Genomic DNA, 14,157 nt, shown 5'->3' with positions numbered 1-14,157 from the left:
GAATAATTGTAACCATATTCCATTCCTTGCGCACAAAACCTGCCCGTAGGCTCCATTTGAAAAGTGATACAAGTGAACCACAGAGGTCATGTTTCATGCTAATTATTAAGCATCCTGAGATGGTATTTTTGTCCACTGATGCAGTGTTTGGCCTTGGAAAGTGCATTGGTGACCTGTTCCCTAGTAATGCTTACGGGGATTGTGGTATGCAGTATTTCCTTTAGACTATGGAAGAGTTAGGGAAGAAAATTGAGCTGAACTTGTTAGCCGAAAGGTTGGCAATGGCCTTTCGTTTCCCCATTTTTTTAATTTCTCCAAATATTTTTGGTTTCTAATACCATGGTGGGAATGGACCCCATTCCCAAGTCAAAGTATGGGTTGGTTGGTGTGGGTGATGCCATTTACAATAAATTCTGTGCATTGTTGCATAATTCCCTTGAGGTTACGGACATAACTGTAGAAAGCCTTGTGGTTATCCTTTGCCTAAGAAGCTATTTTTTTTCTTCAGATTTAGCCTTTGAAGTATTAATTAACCCTCTTGACTGCCTGTTTAGATTGGTCAGGGGGCTTTTAGTATGTTGGGCTTTTTCCTCCTATGCTTAGTTAAGATTTTTTTCCTTTTCTTTTTTTGTGTAACAGATTGATATTGTAATTCCACTAGGGTGGCTTATCTTTTTAGTTTGTCTTATTCTTAATACGAGTGGGCACAGCTTGCTCTATACAGCTATCAATATGGCTGTAAAGGGCTTTTGTAAATAGCTCAGCATATGCTATGGTGTTTACTGGGTTTGGGGGTGCTTGGAATTTAGCCAAGGTGCACTTAACAGAGAAAGGTTAACCTTGGAATAGTTCCTAAAGGTTTTTGGTTTTGCCTGGTCCCCAGATTTAATATTTATTTCAAGCAATACTGCCTTCTGGTCAGAAAGGATGAGTGAAGACAGACATTACATTGGGTGATGAAAATCACTACCCCATTGTTGCGAGTACAAGATCAAGTATGTTTGTACCCCTGATAGGAGAATGGACCAACTGTTCCAGGATGTTGGTGTTAGTGAAGTTTAGGACTCACTGGGGTTATACACTAGAGGTGCTGTAGGATTCCCAATCTATAGAGGGATAGCTGAGATTCCCCATAAAGTTCATATTAGGTTGAATGGTGAGGGACTCCAGTACACTGAGGTAGGTAGAATAGGTTTTCTGGGACATGGAGGGGGACCTATAGGTTGCAAGGATATGGTACAAGACAATGTTTAGGGTGAGTTGCACATGTATGAGTCCCAGTGGGTCATACACTTTAACTAGTCTGGATGTGAGGTTGTATTTAATATAGACAGATTTAGAGTATAAGCCATTCAGAGAAAGTTTACAAGTCCAGCCAAAGAAAGTAGACAAATTCCATGATTTTTTAAGGATTGACTTTTTGTAGTCCTATGCTTTGGTCACTGACAGACCCTCCTCCACACTCTACCTGAGGTGTCAAAGCTAGTACTGCAATCCCCTGTTAATCAATCCTTCAAGGAGTAATTTCTTCTTGTCACCAATATCTGCAGCAGTAGGAAACTTTTTTTGTTACCCTGAATATTAGAGACATGTGCTAGTATGCTTGCTATTTTGCTCAAAAGTACTTTACAAGCACCATACAAAAAAGTACAACTTTTTGTTATTCAGTTTATGTTAATTTGTTTCTAAACTAAGGCACAGATACCTTCATATATTACATTTTCCAACTTCTGTTGGTTTCCTACCCCTTGATTTGTCATATCATAGGTGGATTTAGCGGGGTTAATAACGGCCCAGATTTTTGCCTCATATTTTGGGTATGTCCCTCATAACATTTGTGATTTTCTGATAAATCATTGGGATGATCTGAGGATTGAAGTCACTAAATAATGATATACTCCCCATCAGTGCTTATGTTAAGAAGTAATCAGCCAGCAAATCATAACATAGTTTGAATCATGAATGAGACTCACTAACCAGGTGTGGGAATAATGGCCAGATGTGAAGAGCAAGTATCTTTGCATATACTTTTACATCTAAGTTGAGCAGTGAGATCGGCCAGTAATTTGATAACATAATTGGGTCTTTACCACTTTTAGGAAGGACTACAATTCTTTCATTGTTGGAAGGAGCTTGACAGATTTCAGTACATTATTAAAAATATATACTAGAGGTAATTGCAACTAGTTCTTAAGAGTTTTATACACCTCAGCTGTCAGCCCATCTGGTCCTGGTGCCTTGCTCCTGGTCATGTAATTAATAGCTGTAGATACTTCGCTCTCAAGAATATTGTTTTGAAATGAAAGGTTGCTCTATATAGTGACTCACTTCAGGGGGGGGGGTGTTTTTATCCAAGCTTCTAACTGCACATCCCTGCTGTCCCATGAGTTTAGAATAAAGTTTCTTTTAATAGTTTACAAAGCTCTTAGCTACTGAGTGGGAGTCAATGACTTCTATTTCTGATATCATGTATTTGTCTCTCTGCCCTCCTCTGCCTTAGGCAAAAGATAACATTCTATTGGGTGTGTTGCCAAGTGACTGTACTTGGTGGGATGCCCTTTGTAGTGTTAACTCTGCCCTCTAACTATTCGCCATCCTAGGTCCCAAACTTTGGAAATCCTTCCCTACTAACATTAAAGATCTCATGTATTACCCATCTATTCATTCTCAGCTTAAAGTACATCTTAAGTCCCAGCCAGTTCACATGTGCTTTACCTCTGGATACACCACCTATTCTACACTCTCCTCTTCACCAGTCAGGCACCTTTGTCTTCCTCATGTTATTTACCCACAGTAATATGTGACATCTCTTCCACATTGTATATATTGTATATAGTTAATTCCTGTGTGGTTTTGTCTTACTTTTACTTTCTTTTATACTTTGTGCTCTATTTTTCAATTATTTCACTCTCTTCTTCTTCCCTGCTTACTATAACCATCCATTTGATTGTCCTTGTACTCTGTACTTTATTATTATTATTGCTGTTATTACTTCATTGCTATCGTCACAAAATATTTTTATTGTATTCATAATACTTCTTGTTAACTTGCTTGTCTACTGTCACTTATATTTGTCTAGACTGAATAGGTCCATTTGGATCAGTGCTCTACCCCAGTTACCAAACTGAATGAATGAATGAATGAATGAATGAATGAATGAATGAATGAATGAATAAATAAATAATCCTAGCTAATTCTGTTTGTGCAATCTTATAAGCCCATACCCACTCCTAGTCCTTATACTTAGTTGTTCTACACTGCTCCCAGCATCTCTGTAACTTAGTTTCTACCACATTTCCACCATTAATGATGGTTTAGCTGAGCTGCAAATGGCTTTTAGCTCACCATTACAAGATTTGCACCATGTAGTATGCAGCGTACTAATTATGGGATTTAAACTGATGTACCCCCTGAGTTCTTGTCTGATATATCATACTTGTTTCTGGTCATGAAATGTTAAGGGATCCACTCTCCATGTTCTTATTTCAGTGCTACTAATACCATCAAAGATGAAGTGCATGGCCACTGTTAGGTGGTCATTTAGTGCACATGGAGGAGTCTGGACATTTTTGATCCCTGCTACTAATGTAGATGCCACCAGCCAGTAATCTAGCCTACTGCCTGCTAGGTTGCCTGGGGCAAAGAAGAGGTATCCTGGGGCTCTGTCTGTTAAGATGATGGGTACATCACACAGACCCATATTCTTTACTTCCCTATTCAGAAAACTTTGAGATTTCTTATTCTGTTCCAGCCTAGGTCTGCCCTATCAACTATAGGGTTTATAGTGATGATGGAGTTTCCTCCTATCAAGATTAGCTCTCCATCTTGAATATAAGTTCACAGCTTCCCAAACATCCCTGAGAAGAAACTCGGGGAGTCCACATTTGGCCTATGCACATTGCACAGAACTAGGGAAGTATTTTTGTCTCTAACGTTTAGCATAACCCATCTACACTCTTTACCTGCTAACATACCCAGTTCCTTCCAGTCCAGTTTCTCATTAATGTATATTACCAGTCCATATTTAGATTGATGAGAAAAGCTGACTGTACTTGGTTTCCCATAAAAGATAGCAAACCTTTTATGTTTCTTTGCTACCTTCAGGTCCTGCAAAAACAGCATATGGTTTATCTTTCTTTAGAAAGGTTTTCAAGGAATTCCTTTTAATTTTAGAAGTTAATTCACTTTACATTTACAAACAGCATTATAACTCTTAAAAAAAACAACTATAAAGACAGACTTTTATTTTCCAAAATAATTGAATCCCTAGGTGCTAATCAGGAAACTCTAGTGTGAACTTTGCCTAACACTCCACTCCTTGTAGGTGGTACACTCCCACCCCTGTGCTAACTTAACACTCACTTATAGCAGAGCTGGGAACACCTGTATGTAGTAAAAATTCATAACAGTACCTTCAGCTCAAATGGTTTTGTGTGTGTGTGTGTGTGTGGGGGGGGGGGTAGACTTCCTTTGTTTAGCTCCTGCTGATTCCCATTTTTTACTGTCTGTATTGATCATCAAAAGCTGTAGGGTGTTATGCTCTTGATTAGCATTTGCAATCATCACATTCACTAGTTGATCCGGTAGCTCTTCTTCCCAGTCCAAATTCATTCTGGCAGTCGAGCAGGTGTCTATGCCTCCTTTGTAGTCTGGGTAGTCCTTTCCTTCCAGGAATAACTGCCTGTTGATTGAGGATTTCCTTTGCCTGATGAGGCTATCCATTTTGGCCTGTTCACCTGGCTGTCGGTCACTTGGCTGATCAGATGCTTGGGAGACTGCAGCATACCTTCCTGGATGTGTTTGCACTTTTGCTCTTTCCTGTGTGGCATCTATCATCACTGGGCCTGACCTCAGAGAATTAAAAATCTCATCTGGGAGTAATTTATCCTGCAAAAACGGCAAGGCTGCCTCAGTGGTTTTCAGAGTTGTAATATCAGAGCATATCTAAACAATCCTGTCTTAGTTTGTGATGTATTCATCTTTACTGGGAAAAAGAGGTGTGACTGTGAGTGATAGTGACATAAAGAAATTCCAGCTTTTGTCTGACTTTCAGAACTTGTATGGTCAGAGCACCAGCTTTACTTTACTTACTTTGGTATTTAGTTATGTATTGTTTGTGTGATTATTTTTCTTACAGAGGTTGATGTAAGCTCTGTTTGAATTCTGTGGTAACTAATTTTGATTATTCTTTTCTTTTATAATTTTTTATTCATCTGAAGCTGAATATGGATTCCTTAAATGAGTATGTCATTAATGATTTGCTAAAGCACAACTATCTTGTACAGTGTAATAAATGCTATGTATATTTAAAGGTAACACCTGATCCTTGCTCCTCATGTAAAAAGTTGGATGATTTGCTTACCATTACTAGTAGCAAATCTAGACTTACTGACGATGATTGTACTTGTGCATTGACATGGCTTGGGGAACTGTTGTTACATATATTAATGACTGGACTGGAGAGATAAATAATGTTAAACAAACAGCAAGTAGAAGACATTTAGGAAAGGATGTCTTTATTGTCTTTAAAGTTCAATTAGTCCCTATGAAACAAGACAATGCCCCTGATAACTTTAGAATCTTGGATACAAGTATTCAGCAATCTGAGGATTAAGAATGTTTAGAAGGAAATAAAAAAAGAAAAAAAAGGAGGAAGTTAACAAGAACTAACAAGGAAGAAAAAGAAACCGATAAATGTCTGCAAAGTAAAGAGAATGTTGTTGTCTTTCGGCTTTTCCCGGTTAGGGGTTGCCACAGCGGAACTCCGGTCCGCTAATGATTGGCAGTAGATTTTGACGAATGCCGAGGTGCCAGCTTGATGTTCAACCTTCAACAGAAGCACGCCCATTTACGCATGTCTTTCGAATGCCCACCCAACTGCGGGGAAGACATGCAGACTCCCCACAGAAGGCACTCCCCACACTCCAGCCGAGAATCAAATGGGAGAACCTCTTGCTGTGAGACAACAACGCTACCTACACACTAAAAATGACACTGCTTTGTTATGTAACACACAGATTACAGGGAATGATAACATTTTGGTGTCAGTGAACTGTCAGTCAACAGAAAAAGGCAGCATGTTTCCAAAAGAGAAGGTAGAAAAAAGAGGCAAGGGGCAGGTGAAAAGAAAGAAATCAAAATTGAACGTGGAAGGATTGAAGGATTGAAGAACGTTACTGTAAGAAAAAAAAGAGGGGAAAGACTTTGACAACATGTCTCAAGCTGTGGATGTACAGAGCCAGCTGGATGAGAATTGTATGCCTGGAAATGTAATACACAATGAAAACAGTGGGATTAATAAGACCGATGGTGATGAAAATCATTTCTTTGTAAATGAATAGAGCAGATATTACTGAATTAGAAGTTGGAGATTCTTCAGATCGGGTCACAAAATATATTCTTATAATTGGAGATTCAATTATTAGAGGAACTAATACATTTGCAGAGAAGATAATGAACATCGAATTGTGTTGTTTGCCAGGAGCAAAAATAGAGAATGTTAGATAAACCTTAGCCTTAAGGTAAGGTAGTATGGTTCTGTTTTTATCCATGTCGGTACAAATGATCTCATCTAAGAGGACTTTGACTGTTAAAAGGGAACTTACAGCCCTCTTTGATACTGTATTGGTGTTAGGATGTATTTTTCACAAGTCACATACAGAAAGGAGAGTCAGGTCACTGTGAATGAAAAGATTTTTTTGGATGGTGCAGTGGTCCAGCTGTTGCATTGTCACCTCACAGCAAGAGGTTCTCCAGTTTGATTCTCGGCTGGGGTGCCTTCTGTGTGGAGTCTGCATATCTTCCCTGCATTTGTGTGGGTTTCCTCTGGGTGCTCTGGTTTCCTCCCATATTACAAAGACATATGTCTGGAGTGTTTCTCCCCGGGCCTCAACTGAAAATTAGCTTTGTTCCAAAGAGGACTTTCCCAGTAAACAAATGTTAAATAAATACTGACATGAAAGAAAATGTCCTGCTTTAAAAATAGAAATGTGTAGAGCATCTGAGTCTAATTTTGGGCACGTGTTCAGACAGGATGGCATGCATTTGTCAAGATCAGGCAAGAGAATTTTTGCAGCAGATTTTTTGCAGTATTTGACAAACACAAGGCAGGATTTTTGCCAGGATGAAAATTTAACAGTTCAAAGATAGCAACACTTGATGCATCTCCGATGGTTGTTAATGCTAGGAGCACTAATAATAAAGTTTTATTATTGGGAAATTTGCTACATTCCTACAAAATTGATGTCATTGCTTGTGAAACATGGTTGAAGAACAATGACTGGAACCTAATTCTGTCAGGATATAAATGTTTTTACTGTAACAGACATTCTAACAATAATCTGGTAGAGGTGTTATGATAGGGATTAAAGATAGTTATGAGATCTGTGATTATTAGATGTTCATTGATAACACCAATACTATAGATTGTCAAAGTCAAAGTAAACTTTATTGTCATTTAGACACCACAAGTGAGGTCTAAATGAACTTACATTCATCATGCTCGAATTGAGAAGTCAAATACATACATACAATTACGCATGCTTAGAAGAGAGACATATACATACATACAATTACACGTGTATCAGACCTAAGATATACCTTTCTCTTAGAAAGTTATATTATTACTTATTACTAGGTGCTGCGGTAGCATTGTCGCCTCACATTAAGATGTTGTCCTGTTCGATTCTCAGCTAGAGCGTCTTCTGTGTGGAGACATGCGTGAATGGGCATACCTTCGTTGAAGGTTGTGCGTCCGGGCCGGCAACTCGGCACATAAAAATCTACTGCCAATCATTAGCGGACCGGAGTTCCGCTGTGGAGACCCCTAACTGGGAAAAGCCAAAAGACGCAACAACTACAGTTATGCTGTGCACCACTATAGCAGGTGATTGGTTCCTTATTGCATCTGTACTTATTATGCAATATAATTATCACGTTCTCTATATTATGAAAATATCTAGCAGTTTGTATTGAGCATAATTTTCTTGTAAACTGATAAGTTGGTTGTGATGTCTTATTGTTATTGCACTATTGTTTGGTTATCACAAGACTTGTCAGCATCTTGCATCCCTGAGATTAATACCAGAGTTCAATAGTCTAATCACTTGAGGGAAAAACTGTTATTGAGTCTGGTCATTTTACAGCATATGCTGCAGTATCTTCTGCCAGATGACAGGCATGTGAACAGTTCAAAAGCAGGTTGTGAAGGATCACTTGTTATTTTTGTTGCTGTGCCATAACAATGTGTCGTGTATAGATCCTTAATCTCTGGAAGTTTGCATCCCATTAATTTCTCTGCAGCTGTGATTGTCTTATGTAGGGCTTTTTGATCTGCAGCTGAACAGCTTCCGTACCACACTGTGAAGTTGCACGTTAGGATACATTCTATGGTTCCCTTGTAGAAAGTGGAGAAGATAGAGGGACGAAGGCTTGCTTACCTCAGTCTCCTCAGGAAGTGCATACACTGATGGGCCTTCTTTACTATGTGACTGTTCTTTACCCTGTCCACTACCTCCCCATTTGTCATGAGAGGAGAGGGAGCTGGTTGTACTCTCCTGAGGTCTGTTATGAGCTCCTTGGTTTTGGTGAAACTGAGGTCAAGATTATACCTGGCACACTAGTCAATCAGAGAACTCACTTTTTTCCCTGTAAGCTTTTTCTACTCCTCTGTTGATGAGGCTCACAACTGTAGTGTCATCCGCAAACTTAATGATGTGGTTGGTGTTAAATCTGGCTTTACAGTCATGGGTCAAGATAGTAAACAGTAGCAGGCTTAGCACACAGCCCTGAGGTACTCCTGTGTTGATAGTGATGCTCTTTGAGGAATTCTTGTCTACACATACTCTTTAGGGTCTTCCAGACAGAAAGTCCAGGATCCAGTTGCACATGTGGTTATTGACACCTAGGTGGACACGTTTTCTATTAGCTGTTGTGGGATCACTGTATTGAATGCTGAACTGAAATCAATAAACAGCATTCTGACATAACTGTCTTTATTTTCTAGGTGTGCCATTGTGAGACGCAGTGCAACAGAGATGGCATCTGCTGTGGAGCGGTTTGCACTGTATGTGAATTGCAGTGGATCAAGTGCTGTTGGAAGGTTTGCTGTCAGCTGTTTTTTAACCAACCATTCAAATCTTTTCATGATGATGAACGTGAGGACCACTGGTCTATAATCATTAAGGCTAGAGTGAGCGGCTTTCTTCGGTAGTGGTATAATGTTTGTGGATTTAAAGCACTTGGATACCTTCACTTGGATGAGGGATATATTAAATATATCCCTCAGCACAGTGCTTATTTGTTCACCACAGTCCTTTGAAACCCTTACTCAAGATGTTGTCCAGCTCGGCAGTCTTTCTTGGATTCCCCTGACACAGGTTCTTTTTAGAATGAGTGCTTCATCTTCTGGGTCTGTAAGGAGTAACATTGCCTTGGAGCAGTTCCTCTCCTAGAATCTGCTGTAGAAGGTGTTCAGCCTGTCCAGGAATTCTGTGCTGTCCTCACATTGAGCTGATGTCAGTTTGTATTCAGTTATGGGTTTTATTCCCTGCCACACACTCCTGTAGTCCCTCATGTCAATGAAATGGTTTTGTACCTTCTTTCCTTATGGCCTATTTGCCTCCCTTATCCCTCTCTTCATATTTGCCCTTGCCACCCTAAGAGCATCTTTGCCATTCATCTTGAATGTCACATCATGTTCTTTTACAAGCTTGTATACTTTGCCTGTTAGCCATGGTTTTTGGTTAGCTCTTATGATGATGTTTTTATTCACCATCACATCTTCTATGCATTTAGATATATATGCCACCATTTTTTCTGTGTATTCATCTAAGCTGATCTGTTGGTCGACTGCATCATCCTCTTTAAATATGTTCCAGTTTGTGTTCTCAAAGTAATCTTGGCTTGCTGTGATTTCACCCTCTGGCCATACCTTGGCTTGCTTCACAGTGGGCTTTTCCTTGATTAGTGTTGTTTTATATACTTGCATTAACATAATGGTAATGTGGTCTGAGCCACCCAAGTGTGAATGTTGCACAGTTTTATATGCCAACTTAATACTGGTATATACTTTGTCCAAGGTGTTATTTCCCCTGTAGCAAATCTCACATGTTAGTAATAATGGGGTAATACTGACTTCAACTCTGCCTGATTGAACTATCCTGCAATAATGGTGGAAAATCTGGGTTTTTATTTTGTAGGTCACAAATTGAGTTATACAGCTTAGTCAGAGCTTTACTAGTGTTTACACTTGGGGAGAGAGCTAGCTGATATGATGAAGAGAAGGAAGGTTGATATATTGTGCATGCAACAGACCAGATGGAAGGGGAGTAAGGCCAGGTATATCGGAGTTGGTTTCAGATTGTAATACCATGGTGTGGATGGGAGGAGAAATGGGCTATGGGATATCCTTAAGGAACATTGTGTCAGTAGTGTTTTGGAGGTGAAAAGAGTGTCGGATGGAGTGACGTTTATGAAGCTGGAAATTGATGGTGTGATGATGAATGTTGTTAGTGCATATGCTCTGCAAATTGAGTGTGCAATGGATGACAAAGAAAAAGTTTCAAGCGAGTTAGATGAACTGGTGGAGAGTGTGATCAAGGGTGAGAGAGTGGAGATTGGAGCGGATTTCAATGGGCATGTTGGTGAAGGGAACAGAGGAGAGGGGATGAGGAGGTGATGGGTTGGTATGGTGTTAAGGAGAGGAATGCAGAAGGTAAGATGGCAGTGGATTTTGTGAAAAGGATGGACATGGCTGAGGTGAATACGTATTTTAAGAAAAGGGAGGAACATGGAGTGACATACAAGAGTGAAGGAAGATGCACATAGGTGGATTATATCTTATGCAGGAGGGCCAGTCTGAAGGAGATTGGAGACTGCAAATTGGTGACAGGGGAAAGCGTAGTCAGGCAGCATACAATGGTGGTCTGTAGGATGATGTTGGTGATCAAGAAGAAGAGAGTGAGGGCAGTGCCAAGGATCAAATGGTGGAAGTTGAAAAAGGATAACTATAAAGTGGAGTTCAGAAAAGAGTTAAGACAGGCACTGGGTGGCAGTGAAGAGCTACCAGATAGCTGGGCAGCCACAGCAGAGGTGGTAAGCGAGACAGCTAGAAAGGTGCTTGGTGTGACATCTGGACAGAGGAAGGAGGCCAAGGAGACCTAGTGGTGGAATGATGAAGTACAGGAAAGTATACAGTAAGTGGTTGGTAAAGAAGTGGGATTGTCAGAGAGATGAAGAAAGTAGACAGGAGTACAAGGAGATGAGGCTTATGGTGAAGAAAGAGGTGGCAAAGGCTAAGAATAAGGCATATGGCAAGTTGTATGAAAGGTTGGACACTAAGGAGGGAGAAAAGGACCTGTACCGATTGGCTAGACAGAGGGACCAAGCTGGGAAAGATGTGCAGCAGGTTAGGGTGAAAAAGTATAATGAGGGAAACTTACTCACAAATGAGGAAAGTGTGTTGAGCAGACGGAAAGAGTACTTTGAGGGGCTGAGGAATGAAGAGAATGAGAGGGAGAGAAGGTTGGATGATGTGGGGATAGTGAATCAGGAAGTGCAATGGATTAGCAAGGAGGAAGTAAGGACAGCGATGAAGAGGATGAAGCATGGAAAGGGTGCTGGTCCAGATGACATACCTGTGGAAGCATGGAGGTGTTTAGGATAGATGGCAGTGGGATTTTTAACCAGATTGTTTAACAGAATCTTGGAAAGTGAGAGGTTGCCTGAGGAGTAGAGAAGAATTCTATTGATACTGATTTTTAAGAATAAGGGTGATGTGTAAAGCTGTAGTAACTACATAGGCATAAAACTGATCAGCCACAGCATGAAATTATGGATAAGAGTAGTGGAAGCTAGGTTAAGATGGGAGGTGATGATTATTGAGCAGCAATATGGTTTCATGCTAGGAAAGAGCACTACAGATGCAATGTTTGCTCTGAGGGTGTTGATGGAGAAGTATAGAGAAGGTCAGAAGGAGTTGCATTGTGTCTTTGTGGACTTAGAGAAAGTATATGACAGGGTGCCTAGAGAGGAGTTGTGGTTCATAGTTCATAGTTTAGTACTAAGCTAACTGCCCTTGCGAGCCATTTTAACCCTAGCCAATTATCCCTTGTGAGACTGAAACCCTGCACCTTGTGTTTATAAGGCAAATACCTTAGCCATTAAGCCAGCCTCCTGGTATTTTATGAGGAAGTTGGGAATGGCAGAGAAGTATGTAAGAGTGATACAGGATATGTATGAGGGCAGTATGACAGTGGTGAGGTCTGCGGTAGGAGTGACAGATGCATTCAAGGTGAAGGTAGGATTACATCAAGGATCAGCTCTGAGTCCTTTCTTATTTGCAATTGTGATACACAGGTTGACAGACGAGATCAGACAGGAGTCCTCGTGGACTATGACATTTGCGGATGACACTGTGATTTGTAGTGAGAGTAGAGAACAGGTAAAGGAGACCCTGCAGAGATGGAGATATGCTCTAGAGAGGAGAGGAATGAAGGTCAGCAGGACTAAGACAGGATATATGTGTGTGAATGAGAGGGAGGATAGAGGAATGGAGAGGATGCAGGGAGTACAGTTGGTGAAGGTGGATGAGTTTAAATACTTGGGATCAACTGTTCAGAGTAATGATTAGTGTGGAAGAGAGATGAAGAAGAGAGTGCAGGAAGGGTGGAGAACAGTGTCAGGAGTGATTTGTGACAAATGGGTACCAGTATGAGTGAAAGGGAAGATCTACAAGATGGTAGTGAGACCAGCAGTGTTACATGGGTTGCAGACAGTGGCACTGATGAAAAGACAGGAGTCAGAGCTGGAGATGGAAGAGTTAAAGATGTTAAGTTTTGCACTGGGTGTGACGAGGATGGACAGGATTAGAAATCAGTATATTAGAGGGTCAGCTCAGGTTGGACGGTTTGGAGACAAAACCAGAGAGGCAAGACTGCATTGGTTTGGACATGTGCTGAGGAGGGATGCTGGGTATATTGGGAGAAGGATGCTAAGGATGGGGCTGCCAGGTGAGAGGAAGAGAGGAAGGCCTAAGATAAGGTTTATGGATGTGGTGAGAGAGTACATGCAGGTGGCTGATGTGACACAGCAAGATGCATAGGACAGGAAGAAACAGAAACAGATGATCTGCTGTGGTGACCCCTAACAGCAGCAGCCAAAAGAAAAAGAAGAAGAAAAAAGGTATATACACTACTATCATGATAATGGCACTAAACTCTCTGGGAATATAAAAGGGTCTGTATTTCGCTGCTAGGAACTCTATGTCTGCAGAGCAGTGGCTCAGTACAGTGTCACAGTTTCTGCACAACTTGTTATTTATATACAAGCAGACTCCCCTCCTCTAGACTTCCCACTGAGTGCATGGTTTCTGTCTGCATGAAACAGTGTGAGCCCTTCCAGTTGTACTGCTCTGTCATTAATGTTTTTATGCAACCAAGTCTCTGTAAACATAAATACACAAGTGTTTCTCACCTTATTTTGAGATGCCATTTCCAGCCTCATGTAGTCCATTTTATTTTCCAGAGATCACACATTTGCTAGAAGTAAAGATGGTAGTGCATGCCTGAATGGATTTGCCTTCAGTATAGCAGTGATTCTAGCCCTTGTTGTTCTTTTCTTGGTTCTCTCACATCTTTTCCTCTTGATCCTTTTCCAGTGTGTTGTAGAGGCTCCTAATAGCTATTTTAGGCATTTTGAACCATGCAGTGATAGAATTCCAAGATTGTTTAGTGTGAAAGTTGTTGTAGGCCTGTCAGACTCCACATACAACAGGCCGACCACCCAGTTGCACAAGCCTAATTCCTTGATTTCCAGTAAGTTTTCTATGCTATAAGTGATTGCACCTTCCTTTAAAGCCTAAGAAAATGTTTTTCCGATTTTTTGGGTGGAAAAGAAGACAAATACTGCACATTTCTCACCCGAGCTGATGCAGCCACTGCCACACAGGGTGCTGCCATTTATTTATTTTTTTTACTGTGATAATAAAGACTACCCTGGAACATATAACAATTGTTGGAGTGTATAGACCACCAAAGTCAGGTGTTGATGACCTAGATAAATTAATACATTGCTTCAGGAGGGAAGAATAATAGTGGCTGGTGACTTAAATTTACCAGAAACAGACTTGAATAATATTGATTCAACAACATTAGTAAG

Source organism: Protopterus annectens, chromosome 10.part0, assembly GCF_019279795.1.
Source record: "Protopterus annectens isolate FY-2018-M chromosome 10.part0, PAN1.0, whole genome shotgun sequence".
Lineage (NCBI taxonomy): Eukaryota > Metazoa > Chordata > Ceratodontiformes > Protopteridae > Protopterus > Protopterus annectens.
This window is presented reverse-complemented; position numbering follows the sequence as displayed.